This window comes from Lithobates pipiens, unplaced genomic scaffold (genome assembly GCF_037356315.1).
Source record: "Lithobates pipiens isolate NorthernLeopardFrog02 unplaced genomic scaffold, aLitPip1_a1.2 Scaffold_16, whole genome shotgun sequence".
NCBI lineage: Eukaryota > Metazoa > Chordata > Amphibia > Anura > Ranidae > Lithobates > Lithobates pipiens.
This window is the reverse complement of record NW_027507748.1, coordinates 236,672,968-236,690,876: the sequence shown is the minus strand read 5'-3', so window position 1 is coordinate 236,690,876 and position 17,909 is coordinate 236,672,968. Positions and strand designations below refer to the sequence as shown.

The following is a 17,909-nucleotide window of genomic DNA, read 5'->3' as shown; positions in this document are numbered from 1 at the left end:
ACATCCCAAACTGCTCCCCTACCTTCGTGTTTGCAGGGGTCTCCTTTGCCATACATGTGTGCAGGACCGTCTTTAACATGGGGCAAAAGGGGCAGGTGCCCAGGGCCCAGTCATTGTTGAAGGGCCCAAAGCAGCTGCCCCTGTCATGGGAAGCCCTGGACCAGTGGCGGCAGGAGCAGGGTGAAGAGAGCCCGGGAGGGAGAAGAGCTCCCTTACCACCAGAGATGTGAGGAGTAGCAAGTGCAGCATACCTGACATGGTGGCGCCAACCAGAGCCTGGATTCCTCTGCCCTCCTCCCCACACACAGCTCTGACAGCGGGCCGGAGGACAGGTGGATCAGAGGCTGGCGGGAGGTGCAGGCAGCCAGGCACTGCAATCCTCCCTCCTCTTCACTCCCAGCTCTGACAGTGGCAGAAGGGCAGGCAGATGGCCCCCCAGGATGGGCAGGAGGCGTAGGCAGCCAGAAACTACTATCCGCCTTCCTCTTCACTTTCAATTCTGATAGCGGTCTGGAGAACAGGTGGGACCCATGGGAGGCGTTGGCAGCCAGGGACTACTATCTGCCCGGGACAGTCCACGGTCTATGAATCCACTGGAAGGAGCAAAGCACCTCACCCAGAAGGAGAACGGGCCCTGCCCACTGCTGGCTAGCATGAATGTCCTATGAAAGGTGCTGGGCATCTCTCTCGCCTCACTCTCTGACCCCTCTCTCTCTCTCCCCCATCTCTGACCCCTCTCTCTCTCTCCCCCATCTCTGACTCCTCTCTCTCATCCCCTCTCTGACCCCTCTCTCTCACCCCCTCTCTCTCTCTCTCAACCCATCTCTCTGACCTCTCTATCTCACTCACCTCTCTGACCCCCTCTCTTTGACCCCCACTCTCTCTCCCACTCACCTCTCTGACCCCTCTCTCACCCCCTTTCTCTCACCCCCTCTCTCTCAACTTCTCTCTGACCCCTCTCTCTTTCTCTCTCACCCCCTCTCTCTTATCCTTCTTTCTCTCACTCCCTCCCTCTCTCTCTCACCCCCTCTCCCTCACCCCCCTGACCCCCTCTCTCCGATCCCTCTTTCTCACTCACCTCTCTGACCCCCCCCCCCCTCTCTCTCCCCCCCTCTGTGACCCCTCTGTCACTCTGACTCCTCTATCTCACCCCTCTCTCTCTCACATGCAGGCAGGTGGGACTGAGTGGGCAAGTGAGTGTCACTGATCCCATCTGGACCCAGCACTGCCACTGATCACATCCACCCTAAGCACAGCCACTGATCCTCCCCCAAGCACTATCACTGATCCAATTCCCCTCTCCTAAGCATTGTTACTGATCCCATCCCCCTCAAGCACTGCCACTCATCCCATCCCCACCAGCACTGCCTTCACTCATCCCACCTCATCCCCCTAGCACTGCCACTGATCCCATCACCCCAGCACTGCCACTGATTCCATCAACCCCCCCAGCATTGCCATTAATACCATTCCATGCACCTCCACCCCCCACCACTGCCACCACCGCCACTGATCACACTGCCCCTATGGGTGAGTGGTGGTGATGTGGAGTAACCTCTAGCAACCAATCAGCAAGCAGGAATTATGTGCTGTAACCTCTAGCAACTAATCAGTGATTGGTAATGTTTTGCTGTAACCTTTAGCAATCCCAATTTCTGCCTGATCTTCTACACTAAACTGAGTTTAGCTGCTATTTATTTAAGTTTCAAAGCAGGTGTGAAATGAAATTGCATGCGGGGGGCCAAAGAAAATTGTCACCCAGGGTCCAATCAATATTAAAGATGGCCCTGCATGTGTACTCCCAGAAAGGGATGTGTGCTTTTATTGGAACACACAGTGCCCAGCAAGCCATACCCCAGCAGTGACAAAGACCACAGGTAAGGGATTGAGGGAGGGGGTAGCACAAGTGCTGGGGCATCTTTTATCCTAATACTGTGAATGCATTCGGGTAACAATTGCTGAGTGTTTAGTATTTTTTTTTAACCTAAACTTTTGTGCAATGTCTTTCTGACCCTTACTTCCAGTATCTTATTGAGCAAGCCAGTATTACACAAGAACTTTGAAGGAAGTAATATGGTGCTGCATGTTTAAATAAGGCTTATAAATACATAGATTTCACCATCAACTTGTTTACAAAGAATTACCATAGAAAAGCCCTCTTTACATTGCTTGGTCAAACTGTATAAATACAGATTCCCTTTGTCCTCACCTGAAGTTGTTAACTGGTCATACCAGCACTCAGCTTCTCAAACACATTTGTGCTAAACTTTCTGTTTTGTAGATTTTTGGTTTTTGTTTTTGTTTTTACTCCTACACATCATGTAACAAATGAGCCATATAATCCCCTCTTTGCAGAAGTTAATATTGTAAAGAAGAGAAGAAACATTTTAAAGAGGGTCCTGAAACTTATGACCACAAAGTGAGTATTATTTTTTTTTGATTGTAAAATGCACTCTGCCATAAGGTGACTGTAAATGATGTTTTCTAATATAAAATTATAGCACAAAACTGAACGTAAGTGTTTTCTAGAGCAACAAATGTAATTAATTACTTTAAATTCAAAACTAATTGTTGATCAAATGTAAGTTGCAGCTGTTAATTTTTATTTAATTAAGAACGTGGTTAGACAGCTAAATGTTTGCTGTCATGAACCATTGTAAAGCCAGGGATAAGGACATATGGTATGGAACGTAGTATTGAAATTTATGCAGATACGGTATACAGATGGACATAACTTGTGGAGTGGTGCAAGGCTTAGGCCAGCTTATACATGTTAACCCCATAGACTGGATAGCAATTGTTTTCAAGTGTGCAATACACTTTTATTTTTTTGTTTGCCAGCACCCCATTCCTGAGTACCAGCGGGACTTTCTTTTTTGCTTAGAGCGGCACTACAAGTATTAGCACATCATTACACTATACAGATGCATATATACAATAATGTCTACCTGCTAATTAAGAGAAAACTAAAGAGAGATGCCAGTCTTTAAGGTGAAAACGGAGAAAGGTTAATACTTAGATGCTAAGATAAGTTGTTAGGCTGCGGAATGATGAATGGTAATCATACGAATACATAAGTACTTAATATATCATTTAAAAAAGGTCAGAAAAACATAAATCAATTCTAGTAACAAATTATAAGGCTAAAATGCATAAATAGCTTCCAAATTCAACATTTACAAGTAAAACAATAAAATAATTTAAAACAAATTGTAAACTTCTGAATATATTCATTTTTAAGACTGATAAAGAGTGGACAATCACCCAAAATATATTGATTTGCATTTTGGGTGATTTTTTTAATTTTTTTATTGCAAATTACTTTTTAGGACATATGCCGTTCATTCTTCCCTTATGATGTTTTGTGCTTGTATAGTATATTTCTTTACTTATTCAGCAACCACTTCTGGATGTATGAGATGCATGCAATACAATCTCCACCAACCAGACCTTTCATTCATAATTATCTGCTAAGGTCTGATGTAAGCTAGGATTCTATTTATACAATGTGGTTTTTACAAAATTTTCTCTGGTTGCAAAACAATTCCTGCCATTTAAAACACATGCACCAGGAAAATTCACACGTGGGGAATGTTTTCTGAGTGTCAGATTCACTGCTTTAAAAATATATGCCCCTATATTATTATGATGGTTGATTATAATTCTCTCTTAATCCATACCCTGACCTGCCAAATGAAGTGTCAATGATGTGACATTTGTGCAATTTCTTTTGGAACTTTGTGAAAGAGAGAATTAAAAGAAATGTGATACCTGTCTCTGAATACTGCTATGGAAGAAACTTTTTTTTACTAATGTTTAGAGCGGTATTAAACCCAAAACCAAAAATGGAATGTATTGCAGCTGAACTTAAATGTGGTGGCTGCATCAGTTTTCTTTTCTTTGTCTTTTTTTCCCTCTGTTTTCACCTTGTTATCTGGTCAGTAACACACCTCCTGCATTAGTGATAAACCACATTGGAGGAATAAGCAAGGACACAACAAACAGCAGTATTGCCAGTCTGTGGGGAAGGGGATGGAAGTGGTAAATGTATTAGATTTGAATACATATAACAAATTGAAGCCAAACGCCAGCTAACAGTTTATAATCAGTTACCGCAAGCATTTTTTCCTTTTGGGATAAAGGTATTATATGAACAAATAAAAGCCAATAAATGTAATCACCCCTGGCAGTGCTAAATAGATGGTCTGATCCATGTAAGCTGATACATTCTGCTGGAGAGCTTGAACTTCGAAAAACAGCAGTGTTGCTGATGAAAATAGAAGAGAGAAAGCCTAAAAAAAGAAAACTAATAAAACTAATAAGTATTGGTAAGATAAACTATATTAAAATGTTTGCTTTTGGGTTTAATACTGCTTTAAGTCACAGGCTTGCTGAATTTTTGCATGGTAATACAACAAACACTTGTAGTATTGTCTTATTGTAGCACAGTATCACAGGAGAAGTCACAACCACTGTCAGTCGGCTTGCCTGATGGAACCAAGCACTGATTAAAGTTGAACTGTCCCAGATCTCAGAGCTCAATGCCGATAGAATTTTCAGTATCACATGATATAGGCAGAGAACAGTATTTGTGGCTTGCTTCACTGCAAAGTTTTTTATTATATAGTGTGGTACAGTTCTTTTGCTGCACCTTCAATGCTAGAAAATTATAAACATGGTCATATATAACATAAAGCTGAATTAACACTTTCATTATTCGATTCAAAGTGGGAAAAAAACATCAAAAAACTAAAATAGGAAATTAGTATAGAAAAACTGCAAAATGAATATCAGTTTCCTAAAGTAAATTAAACTAAACCTCAAAAAAAGTTTAAGACAAGTTATTAGTAAAAATGCATTTTCTAAACATTTTTTGGCTCTCTAAAAAACACAATGCCGAAGTGGGCACTGGCTAAAACAGAAGAAGTAAATACAAAACCCTCTTCCATGTAAGCAAAGTTTTGGTGCTGATGTACAGCCAGGTAAAGTTAGATTAAAATCTGGGTGTGTACAAACTAGAGTACCCGGACGAAACCCATGCAGGCACAGGGAGAACATACAAACTCCAGGCAGGTAGTGTCGTGGTTGGGATTCAAACCAGCGACCCTTTTTACTGCTAGGTGAGAGTGCTAACCACTACACCACTGTGCCGCCCCGTGCTGTATTAAAGTCGATTGCGTGACTCTAGGTTAAATATTGATAATTCTAAAGCATTCCACTTGGGGATCTAAAACACGACTTCATCATATCATTTTGGAAGAGTATAAGGCTTCATGTACACGGGACATTGTTCAACCTCTCCTGAATGATTTAACTTGACAGCTAGAAACCAGCATCTAAAAACGGTCATTTAGCCACGTTTATATGCCGTGTTTAGTTGCGTTTACCCGCGTTTGCATCTAGAAGCGTTTGGAAAAACATTTTTTTTAAATAGCCAAAATTTAAAAACGCCTGTAAACGAAACGTGGCTAAATGCGTCAACCACATTTAGGTGCGTTTGGCGTTTGAAATGTCTCTAAACACAGCTTCTGAACGCATTTTTTTGGGTTCCAAAAAAATCCTCTAAACATAACTGCCTAGAAACGACTATAAACAACCCTGTGTACATGTACTGATAAGATAACATAGAGGAGGGTTCAGGAGCAGTTGACAAAAAAAATGCCAACTGCTCCTAAACATCCGTTTACCAGCAGCAGTGTACATGAGGCTTAATTGAGTGAATAAATGATGGAGAAGTAGCCAGCATGATATGGATTAGAACAACTGAAAAAAATGTCAGTAAAACAAAGCACATTCCAAATAAACTAGCCCTTGCACAAGAGTATATCCCATGGGACTTTGCTGCAGCCAATAACAATAATATGCAAAAAATTCATAAAAAGTATATATGTTATAGTACAAATTGATAAAATATACAGGTTAAAAGCTTTACATGAATGAAAATGCACAATACATTGGCCTCCTGTATAAAAAGGAGAGGACACAGAGATGTAGATAATACATGATGTGCAGTAATATGGTCACCAATCTTCCACCTTCCTATACATGCTCACGTATCACTCACGCCATTCTTTTGGTCAATGAACTTGATCCCATCAGAGTCTCTCCTTGTATCAGGATCACCATAGGAGTCCCCTCTTACATGAGAGTTCCCCATCAGGGTCTTTCTTTACATGAGAGACCATCTTACATCAAGGTCCACATCAGAGTTCCCTCTTACATAAAATCTTGTAGCAGGCAGGATTTTGCCCGCTGGCTATTGTTTGGAGACCCCTGTGCTAGATCATAGATTTAATAACAGTATGAAATTATTGTGACAGATTAACTGAACTGACTGTATTCTTCCTTGAAAAGAGACAATCAATGAGAATATGGTCCCTTTGTTTAACCACTGCAATACAGGGCACTTAAACACCTTCCTGCCCAGACCAATTTTGAGCTTTCAGCGCTGTCGCACTTTGAATGACAATTGCGCAGTCATGCTACACTGTACCCAAATGAAATTTTTATCATTTTTTTCCCACAAATAGAGCTTTCTTTTGGTGGTATTTGATCACCTCTACAGTTTTAATTTTTTGCGCTACAAATAAAAAAATACCGAAAATTTTGAAAAAAAAAATGTTTTTTTTTGTTTCAGTTTCAAAACTTTGTAAATAAGTACGTTTTCTCCTTCACTGATGGGCACTGATGGGGCTACACTGATGGGCACTGATAAGGCGGCACTGATTGGCACCAATGAAGTGGCACTGATGAGGTGGCATTGATGGACACTGATAGGCGGCACTGATAGGCGGCATGGATGGGCGACACGGATGGGCGACACGGATGGGCGACACGGATGGGCGACATGGATGGACACTGATAGGTGGCACAAATTGGCACTGATAGCTGGCACGGATTGGCATGGATGGGCGGCAGAGATGGGCATGGATAGGCGGCACAGATGGGCATGGATAGGCGGCACAGATGGGCATGGATAGGCGGCACAGATGGGCATGGGTGGGCACTGATAGGCGGCACAGGTGGGCACTCATAGGTGGCACAGGTGGGCACTCATAGGCGGCACAGGTGGGCACTCATAACAGGTGGGCACTCATAGGCGGGACAGGTGGGCACTCATAGGCGGCATTGGTGTTATACTGTACTAATGGATGCCAATCAGTGCCAAACAATAATGCATGCCAATCAGTGATGCCCATTGTGGGCACTGATTGGCATCCATTATGGGCACTGATTGGCATCCATTGTGCTGACCATTGGCATCCCTGGTGGTCTAGGGAGGATTACCTTTTCCGTGGTGGTGTCCCTGGTGGTCCAGTGTGGGTATCCTCAGGGGGGGCTGTGCTGATAATCGATCAGCACAGACCCCCCCTGTCAGAGGAGCAGCCGATCGGCTCTCCTCTACTCGCGTCTGACAGACGCGAGTGAGGAAAAGCCGATCACCGGCTCTTCCCATTTACACTGTGATCAGCCGTGATTGGACACGGCTGATCACGTGGTAAAGAGTCTCCGTCGGAGACTCTTTACCGAGATCGTAGTTGCCGGGTGTCAGACTGACACCCCGCAACAACGATCGCCGCGATGCGCGCCCCCGGGGGCGCGCAGCGGCTCATAATCCTGAGGACGTCATATGACGTCCGGTCAGGATTATCAAACCACTTTGCCGCCGTCTTTTTGTAATAGGGCGGGCGGCAAGTGGTTAACTACTTCCCGACGACCTGCCACAGTTGTACTGCGGCAAGGTGGCTGGATAGCGCGAATCGCTTTCATTGTACGTTGGTCCGTGCATGTGATCTAGTGAATGCGCGCATGCGTGCTGTGTGCCCCGGGAACTCACCTGCGGATCCAGTGGACTCGATGTCCACTGGCGACCCGCGATCGCTGTACACAGAGGCAGAATGGGGATATGCCTTTGTAAAGAAGGCAGATCCCCATTCTGACTGGGGGCATGTCAGAGATCTTCTGTTCCCAGTAATCGGGAACACGAATCTCTGTCAAGTACCTGGTGGCCCATCCCCCCTTCAGTTAGAACACGCTGAGGGAACAAAATTAACCCCTTGATCGCCCCCTCGTGTTAACCCCTTCTCTGCCAATGTCATGTATACATTGATCAGTGCATTTTTATAGCATTGATCAGTGTAATAATGTCACTGTTCCCCAAAAAGTGTAATTTGGGGTCAGATTTGTCCATTGCAATGTTTCAAAAATCGCAGATCGCCACCATTACCAGTAAAAACTAAAAATAAAAAATAAAAGTCCCTAAATCTCATAGTTTGTATATGCGATAACGTTTACTCAAACCAATCAATATATGCCTGTTGCGATTTTTGTTACCAAAAATATGTAGAAGAATATATATCGGTCTAAACTGATGAATACATTATATATATATATATATATATATATATATATATATTATTTTTTTTGGATATGTATTATAGCAAAAAAGTAAAAATTATAATTTTTTTTTTTTAATTGTCGCTCCTTTTTTGTTTATAGTGCAAAAAATAAAAACTGCAGAAGTGATCAAATAAAAGAAAACTCTATTTGTGGGGAAAAAGGGACATCAATTTTGTTTAGGTACAATATTGCACGACTGTGCAATTGTCAGCTAAAGCGACGCAGTGCCGTATTGCAAAAAATGGCCTGGACATTAAGGGGGAAAATCTTCTGGTCCTTAAGTAGTTAAATATGTAAAATACATGTACTTTATAGTAGATGCAGTGGACAGTTGATCACTATAAAGAAAAACTGAAGTCACAGAAACAGACATCATACTAACGATAGGGACCAGAGTTAGACCAAAATGATCTCAATAATCAGCATTCTGTAACAGAACAGGTCCGATACTATTCTTCTGCTGAATTACTCATTTGGAAAACATGTGTGTTGTCAGTGACTGGACAGTATAATAAGAGTAGAAAGCAGAATTTTCATAAGGCATTTCCAAGCATAAATCATAAGAGGCATCAATATAGTAAGGGTGTTAGACTTAAAGTGATTCTAAAGGCTTTTTTTTTAAACTTAAGATTAAAAAAAAAAAGTGTACTTTTATTTATTTATTTATAATTTTACTTACCTGCTATGTGCACTAATATTGCACAGACCGGCCCCAAACCTTCTCTTCTAGGAGCCCCCACTGGAACTTTTGGCTCCTCCTCTTCTGTGTCTGCCACCATAGCAAGCGGATTGCTATGGGGGTAGACATAAGGGCTCTCTCTGGAGCCGGGTTATGTGTGTCCATAGACCAGGAACAAAAAGCAGAGCTACTGAAGACAGGCACAGCGCTGTATCCATACTGGACTCAGGTAAGTATTTGGGGGGTGAAGGGGAGCAAACATTTTGCGAAAGGTTAATTTAACCATAAGGCAGGTAATGTGTTAAGGTAAACAACATTGTGACTTTAGAACCAATATAAATTGGGCTTTAAATATATGTAAACTCAATAGAAAAATGTCATATAATCTTTAACATGTTCATTTCATTTTTAATATTTTAAAACAACTTTGTTAAAAATAGTACTTGGTGATTCTGCTATAAAAGTCCTTGTTCAGGCACTTCCTGTTGTAGGGTGACAATATACTGTTCTTGTCTGTCAGTTTTGCTCTTGTTGTCACATTGTCACTTGGGTTCCTAACTAAGACTACCAGTGGCCTTTTTTACATGCATGGCCTAGTGTTCTCACCATCTGGAAACATTCCCTAAGAAATTATATGTGATCGCTGGAGTACATGAATGTAGAGAGGAAGTAGCTGCAAGAAGCATGCATGGGATCAGCAGGATTGGCAAAACACAAAAGGATGAAATATAAACCAAAACAAGTATTTTATTTAAAAAATGGTAATAGCATTTGTAGAAACATTGCTTTAGCAAACTAAATGCTATCCATTAGGATTTACATTTACTTTAACCACTTCAGATCCGCGCTATTGCCAAATGACGGCATTAGCGCGGACCTACATTTTCAGGACTACGTCTATTGACGTCGTCCTGGTTACGATCGGCCTGCGCGCCCCCTGAGGGGCGCGCGCGGCGCGCTCTGTGATCGGCGAGTCCGTGAGACTCGCCTGATCACCGATCCGTGTAAGGGGTCGATCCCGACCCCTTATCACGTGATCAGCTGTCAGCCAATGACAGCTGATCATGTGATAGAACGGAGCCGGTAATCGGCTATTATTCCTCCTCGCGCTGACAGCGCGAGGAGAGAAAAAAAAAGCCGATCACCGGCGGCCGTGATCGGGACATCAGTCCCGATCACGGCCATCAATACAAGGGACCACCTGCCACCTGCCTGTGCCCACCTGCCTCCCGCAGTGCCATCCTGAAATAAAATAAAAGAAAAAGTAAGTGCCCCCCGTCAGTGCCCCCTGTCAGTGCCCATAGTGCCCACAGTGCCACCCACAGTGCCACCCACAGTGCCACCCACAGTGCCACCCACAGTGCCACCCCACAGTGCCACCCACAGTGCCACCCAATCTGCCTCAAAGGTGCTGCACCCAGTGCCGCCCATCAGTGCCCAGCAGTGCCGCCCATCAGTGCCCAGCAGTGCCGCCCATCAGTGCCCAGCAGTGCCACCTATCAGAGCCACCTATCAGTGCCACCTATCAGTGCCCATCAGTCCCATCTATCTGTGGTACCTATCAGTGCCCATCCGTGCCACCCATCCGTGCCACTTATCCGTGCCACCCATCCGTGCCATCTTATCTGTGCCCATCTTTGCCCATCAGTGCCGCCTTATCTGTGCCCATCGGTGCCGCCTTATCTGTGCCTATTAGTGCCGCCTTAACTATGCCTATCAGTGCCCACCAGTGCAGCCCATCAGTGCCCACCAATGCAGCCCATCAGTGCCCACCAATGCAGCCCATCAGTGCCCACCAATGCAGCCTATCAGTGCCGCCTAATCAGCGCACTTCAATGAAGGAGAAAAATGACCCGTTTGCAAAATTTTATAACAAACTATTAAAACATGATTTTTTTTTTTTTTTTTTTGCATCTTTTTTTGTTTGTTTAGCAAAAAATAAAACTCCGAGCTGTAACTAAATACCACCAAAAGAAAGCTCTATTTGTGGGAAAAAAATGATAAAAATTTCATTTGGGTACAGTGTTGTATGCCCGCGCAATTGTCACTCAAAGTGCATCAGCGATGAAAGCTGAAAATTGGTCTGGGACTGAGGGGGGTTTAAGTGCCCAGTAAGCAAGTGGTTAAAGAACACAGCAGTAAATTGTTCAAGATGTTTAACTTCCACATACAAAATGGGTTCTTTACTGTAAAATCTGTAAAGCGAAAACTTTATTATAAATACTGTAAAAGTAAAAACCTGTAAAATTGATTCTAGCTAAGTGGTAGTAGTGGTTACATAGTTACATAATTAGGTTGAAAAAAAGACAAAAGTCCATCTGGTTCCACCAAAAAAAATAAAAAAATACAATCTTATATACACAACCCCATACCCACAGTTGATCCAGAGGAAAGCCTCTTCCCTGGATCAACTTTACCTATAAATGTTAGTACCCAGTTATATTGTGTATAATTAAAGCGGAGGTTCACACAAAAAGTGAACCTCCGATTTTCGGAACCATCCCCCCCTCCGGTGTCATATTTGGCACCTTTCAGTGGGGAGGGGGGTGCAGATACCTGTATACATAGTTACATAGTTAGTAAGGTTGAATAAAGACACCAGTCCATCCAGTTCAACCTGAGTGAGTGTCTACAATTGTCCCTATCCCTGTACATTGCACACTCACATCAGTCCCTACCCTCAAGGAGCCCACAATCCAAGGTCCCCATTCATATACTAGGGCCAATTTTGGACAGAAGCCAATTAACCTACCTGCATGTCTTTGGAGTGTGGAAGGAAACTGGAGTACCCAAAGGAAACCCACGCAGGCACAGGGAGAACATGCAAACTCCAGGCAGGTAGTGTCGTGGTTGGGATTCAAACCAGCTACCCTTTTTACTGTTAGGTGAGAGTGCTGACCACTACACCACCGTGCTGGTACAGGTATCTGTACCCACTTCCAGGAAGAGACTCCCACGGGAGTCACGCCCCTTTGCGTCACCCCCCACTGGGTTATGGGAAGCACACAGGTCCCAGAACACAGCAGGGACCAGTGAGGACGCAGATCGTGACTCGCGAATGCGCAGTAGGGAACCGGGAAGTGAGGCTGCAATGCTTCACTTCCTGATCCCCTCACTGAGGATGGCGGCGGGGGCAGCCGAAAGACGAGCGATTGCTCAGCTTTGGCTGCCGACATTGCGGGCACCCTGGACAGGTAAGTGTTCATTTATTAAAAGTCAGCAGCGGCAGTATTTGTAGCTGCTGGCTTTTAATATTTTTTTTTGGAGTAGACCCCTGCTTTAAGAAAGAATCCAGGCCTTTTTTAAAGCAATCTACTGAGCTTGCCTGAAGCTTGGTTAAGCTAAATAGATTTTTTTTTTTTTAATCAAGGGAATGTAAGGGAATCAGTGTGCATTATGGCTTCACCTTTCAGCTGCCTTTCCCTTAAAGTGGTTGTAAGCAATCTGAGCCTCTCCCTCTTAATTGGCTGATTTTATTGGTCAGTTGGTGAATGCACCTACAAAAGCCAATGCATTACTAGATCTACTGTTTACAAACACAGAACTTCACTCATGACCGTAAAGAAGTGAAGTTCCCTCACAGACTTCCTGGCTCATCTAGCACTCCACTGTGGTACAATCACTGACCTTTCTCAGCCCTAAGTCCTTGATGGAGAACTTAACTGGACCATACGTTCCGACAGTTTCACTTGCCCCTCTGCTCCAGGAGTTCCTTATCAATGACCATGTAAAGATAAGGACATCGCCAATGACCGCGTAAAGGTAAGGAAAGTTCCCTCGCAGTTCTCCCTGGGCCTCCTCCTGTGATCGGCGCAACCCCCCCCCCCCCCCCCCCCCGATGGGGGTGCCCTCCTGCTGCTGTCTAGTATTTCATTCTCTACTTCACCCAGCCAACAACTGCACCCAGTGGCATGTTACCTCAGCTTATATAGGATGTCCTCCCCTTGTCAATTTCAGTTGGGGATTGGTCAGGGCTCCCACATGAGCTGCCTGCCACTCCAGTTCCAGGCCCTGCCCCTCTTCCAGAGCATTCTCCCTGGAAGCAGGGGAGGCACATCAGAACTAGAGCACAGGTGGTCACACCCACTGATACACTAAGCACTCCCAGCCCCCAGATCAAAACAGACAGGCCTAGCTTGCAGCATAAGCCTGCCTAAGTTTACCTGTGCTGACAGTCTAATGAGTAAAAAATCCTATTACTAGCACCTACCTATTGGTAGAGGGTGCTACAACAGAATAATTAGTAGTGATTCATGAAGGATCGTTCTTTCCAGACCAATCTATTATCATTCTATGAGAAAGTGAGCTGGCATCTAGATAAAGGAAGACCTGTGGACGTGGTACATTTGCACCATAAACTTTAATTTACAAACTGAGGTCTGTTGGCTTGGACCATAGGGTATGTACCTGGAAAGAGAACTGGCTATAGGGGATGGACTGGTGTGTTAAGTGGGGTCTCCCAAGGATCTGTTCTGGGACCAATTCTGTTTAATCTATTTATAAACGTTCTAGAGAATGGGATAAACACCTCAATCTCAAAGCTAAGCAGGACAATAACTCCCCAGCAAGATGTGAAAACCTTACAAGAAGACCTAAATAAAATGATGGGTTGGGCAACTACTTGGCAAATTATGTTTAATGTTAAAAAAATGCAAACTATTGCATTTAGGTGCTAAAAATACGAATGCAATTTACTCGCTAGGGGGAGAACCAGGATGGAAAAAGATCTGGGGGTCCTAGTAGATGATAATATTTATAGATTATCCTCGCGCCACAATAAATATATAAAATAAAGGAAAGCACAGCAAACTAAAAATAAAATAAAATAAAATTGTAGCTGCAGCAAAACACCGACAGGGGCTCAAACCCTCCCCTGAATAAATAGACTATATATGTGTTAAGTGGTGTTGCGCTCCACTAATAAAATAAAATAAATAAATATGAATATAAGTGTCAGTATACAATGTGCAAAATAATTTCCAGCAGTAGGTGGATACTCCTTCAAAAATTTAAATCCAAGCGCATATAAACTATCATAACATCCATCTATCACAAAAGTGCATCTAGTGATAATAAACAGTAAAGTGCATTAAGTGCCAAATAAATATTTCATATAATATTGAATATAAAATATAAATCAATCCATAGTGCACAGATTTCAGTGGTATCCAGAGTCTGAAGCGTGACCAAAACAATAAATAATTCAATGTCCAATAAAGTGCAACAAAGTAAAAAGTGAAAGTGTCTAATTCTCTAGACAAAAGAAAAAAAGAAAAAGAAAAAATTCACAGTCCGTATCAAAGCATGCACTTAATATATCCACTCTGTCATAGATATATGATGATTCCGTGAATAAACAGTAATTCCACCGGTGATCACGTGCAAAGGTGTCCACACACTGAGTGCAATGGCTACCTTACCTTACTGTTGTAAGGTAAACAGCAAATATTCCTTTGGGCAGGCAGTTGGTATAAGCAGCATGGGTGGCCCCCTCTAGGTCCTCAGTCCAAAAACAGTATACACATCTGTCATGTTTAGTAGTCTGCTCACGTAGTAGATGATAGGCTTAGCAATAGCATGCAATGCCAAGCTGTTGCATGCAAAGCCAACTGAATATTAGCAGCATAGCATGCATCAAAAAGGGAATTTACTAAGAGATAAAACTCTGCCATGCTACAAGACTCTGGTCCGGCCGCATCTTGAGTATGCTGTCTAGTTCTGGGCACCAGTCCTCAAGAAGGATGTGCTGGAACTGGAAAGAATTCAGAGAAGAGCAACAAAGCTAATAAAGGGACTGGAGGATGTCAGTTATGGAGAAAGACTACAAGCATTAAACTTTTTCTTTCTGGAAAGGAGACGTTTGAGAGGGGATATGATAGCGATATTCAAATACCTTACTGGAGACCCTAGCATAGGGGAAAAAACTTTTCAGTGGGAGGGAGTTTAACCACTTGCCGACCGCCTCACGCCGATGTACGTCGGCAGAATGGCACGGGCAGGCATAAGCACGTACATGTACGTGATTTGCCTCCCGCGGGTCGGGGGCCCGATCGGGCCCCCGCCCGGTGCCTGCGGCGGTCGGTTTTCGTTCGGGAGCGATCCCGGACGAGGGGACGGCCATTCATTCATGGCCACCCCCTCGCGATCGCTCCCGACGAATGGAAATCCCCGGTGACATCACTTCCTCTCCTGTAATGTAAACACAGGAGAGGAAGTGATGTATTCTCTCCTCCGTGTCGGTATTTTTCGTTCCGACACGGAGGAGAGCGGATCAGTGAGTTGCACCAACACATCCCACACACAGTAGAACATGCCAGGCACACTCACACCCCCCCTTTACCCCCCGATCACCCCCCCAATTACCCCTGCCCCCCCAGTCACAGTGACACCAATGTCATTTTTTTTTTTTTTTTTTTTTTTTGCATTGGTGTCATTTGTGACTGTAATAACTGTTAGGGCAGTTAGGGTTAGCCCCCTTTAGTTCTAATGTACCCCCCTAACCCCCCCAATAAAGGTTTAACCCCGTGATCACCCCCCGTCGCCAGTGTCACTAAGGCTGGGTTCACATTGCAGCGGTTTATGAGAACGAATGTGATTCGCACCGCACTGCAGTGCAAATCACATCCGATCTCTGTGCGATTCGAGTTCAGCCATTCGCCGCACCCGCCGCACCCGCCACACCCGCCGCACCCGCCGCAAATTCGCACGGGACCCTTTTTTTGGCCCGCAGCAGAATCGGATCGCATGGGTGTTCACACCATGCGATCCGAGTTTGCAGATCGCACTGCGATATGCGAACTGATCTGGGGGTGTCAGTAACATTTCACTGACACTCCCAGCAGTTCGCATAGGGCAGTGTGAACTGCCGCCGGGAGGCATGCGATGCGGGAACCCGCCGCGGATTTGCGGCGTTTCCGCATCGCTCCAGTGTGAACCCAGCCTAATAAGCGATCATTTTTCTGATCGCCGTATTAGTGTCACAGGTGACGCTAGTTAGGCAGGTAGGTATTTAGGTTCGCCGCAGCTTTTTATAGCGCTAGGGACCCCCATATACTACCGCATAAAGCCCCCTGATTGCCCCCTAGTTAACCCTTTCACCAGTGATCACCATATAACTGTTACAGGTGACGCTGGTTGGTTAGTTATTTTTTTATAGTTTCAGGGCACCCGCCATTTATTACCTAATAAAGGTTTAACCCCCTGATCACCCGGCAGGTGTCATTTGTGACTAATAACTGTTAGGGCAGTTAGGGTTAGCCCCCTTTAGTTCTAAGGTACCCCCCTAACCCCCCCAATAAAGGTTTAACCCCGTGATCACCCCCCGTCGCCAGTGTCACTAAGGCTGGGTTCACATTGCAGCGGTTTATGAGAACGGATGTGATTCGCACCGCACTGCAGTGCAAATCACATCCGATCTCTGTGCGATTCGAGTTCAGCTATACAGATAGTATGGCTGAATTCGTGTCGCACCCGCCGCACCCGCCGCAAACTCGCACGGGACCCTTTTTTTGGTCCGCAGCAGAATCGGATCGCATGGGTGTTCACACCATGCGATCCAAGTTTGCAGATCGCACTGCGATATGCGAACTGATCTGGGGGTGTCATTAACATTTCACTGACACTCCCAGCAGTTCGCATAGGGCAGTGTGAACTGCCGCCGGGAGGCATGCGATGCGGGAACCCGCCGCGCATTCGTGGCGTTCCCGCATCGCTCCAGTGTGAACCCAGCCTAATAAGCGATCGTTTTTCTGATCGCTGTATTAGTGTCACAGGTGACGCTAGTTAGGCAGGTAGGTATTTAGGTTCGCCGCAGCTTTTTATAGCGCCAGGGACCCCCATATACTACCGCATAAAGCCCCCTGATTGCCCCCTAGTTAACCCTTTCACCAGTGATCACCATATAACTGTTACAGGTGACGCTGGTTGGTTAGTTATTTTTTTATAGTTTCAGGGCACCCGCCATTTATTACCTAGTCTCACTAGTGTACCCCTAAATTTAGGGGTGTCTACTTTCTAAAATGGGGTCATTTGGGGGGGGGGGTTTGTGCCATCTTGGCATTTTATGGCCTTCAAAACTGTAACGCCCTTAGAAAGCCTGAAGGCGGTGCTTGGTTTTTGGGGCCCCGTACGCGGCTAGGCTCCCAAAAAGTCCCACATATGTGGTATCCCCGTACTCAGGAGAAGCAGCAGAATTTATTTTGGGGTGTCATTTCACATATGCCCATGGCATGCGTGAGCAATATATCATTTAGTGACAACTTTGTGAAAAAAAAAAAAAGTTTGTAATTTTCCCGCAACTTGTGGCAAAATATAAAATATTCCATGGACTCAACATGCCTCTCAGCAAATAGCTTGGGGTGTCTACTTTCTAAAATGGGGTCATTTGTGGGGGTTTTGTGCCATCTTGGCATTTTATGGCCTTCAAAACTGTAATAGGTAGTGAGAAGTGAACTCAAAAAATTACGCCCTTAGAAAGCCTGAAGGCGGTGCTTGGTTTTCGGGGCCCCGTACGCGGCTAGGCTCCCAAAAAGTCCCACATATGTGGTATCCCCGTACTCAGGAGAAGCAGCAGAATTTATTTTGGGGTGTCATTTCACATATGCCCATGGCATGCATGAGCAATATATCATTTAGTGACAACTTTGTGAAAAAAAAAAAAAAAAAAAAAAAGTTTGTAATTTTCCCGCAACTTGTGGCAAAATATAAAATATTCCATGGACTCAACATGCCTCTCAGCAAATAGCTTGGGGTGTCTACTTTCTAAAATGGGGTCATTTGTGGGGGTTTTGTGCCATCTTGGCATTTTATGGCCTTCAAAACTGTAATAGGT

The 17,909-nt window shown here is 44.4% G+C and overlaps 1 protein-coding gene across 7 annotated transcripts in view; it reads left to right on the top strand.

Moving 5' to 3' along the window:
- Window positions 1–2,112: 2,112 nt before the first annotated feature.
- LOC143982461 (C4b-binding protein alpha chain-like) overlaps window positions 2,113–17,909 on the top strand; it is a 505,748-nt gene continuing 489,951 nt past the window's right edge. For 4 of the 7 annotated variants that reach the window (XM_077481188.1, XM_077481189.1, XM_077481186.1 and 1 more), the window contains exon 1: window positions 2,114–2,419. The gene's annotated coding sequence lies outside the window, so the exon portion shown is untranslated. Of the gene's footprint in view, window positions 2,420–17,909 lie in introns of all 7 variants that reach the window. The other 3 variants (XM_077481187.1, XM_077481191.1, XM_077481190.1) reach the window with 1 other exon arrangement.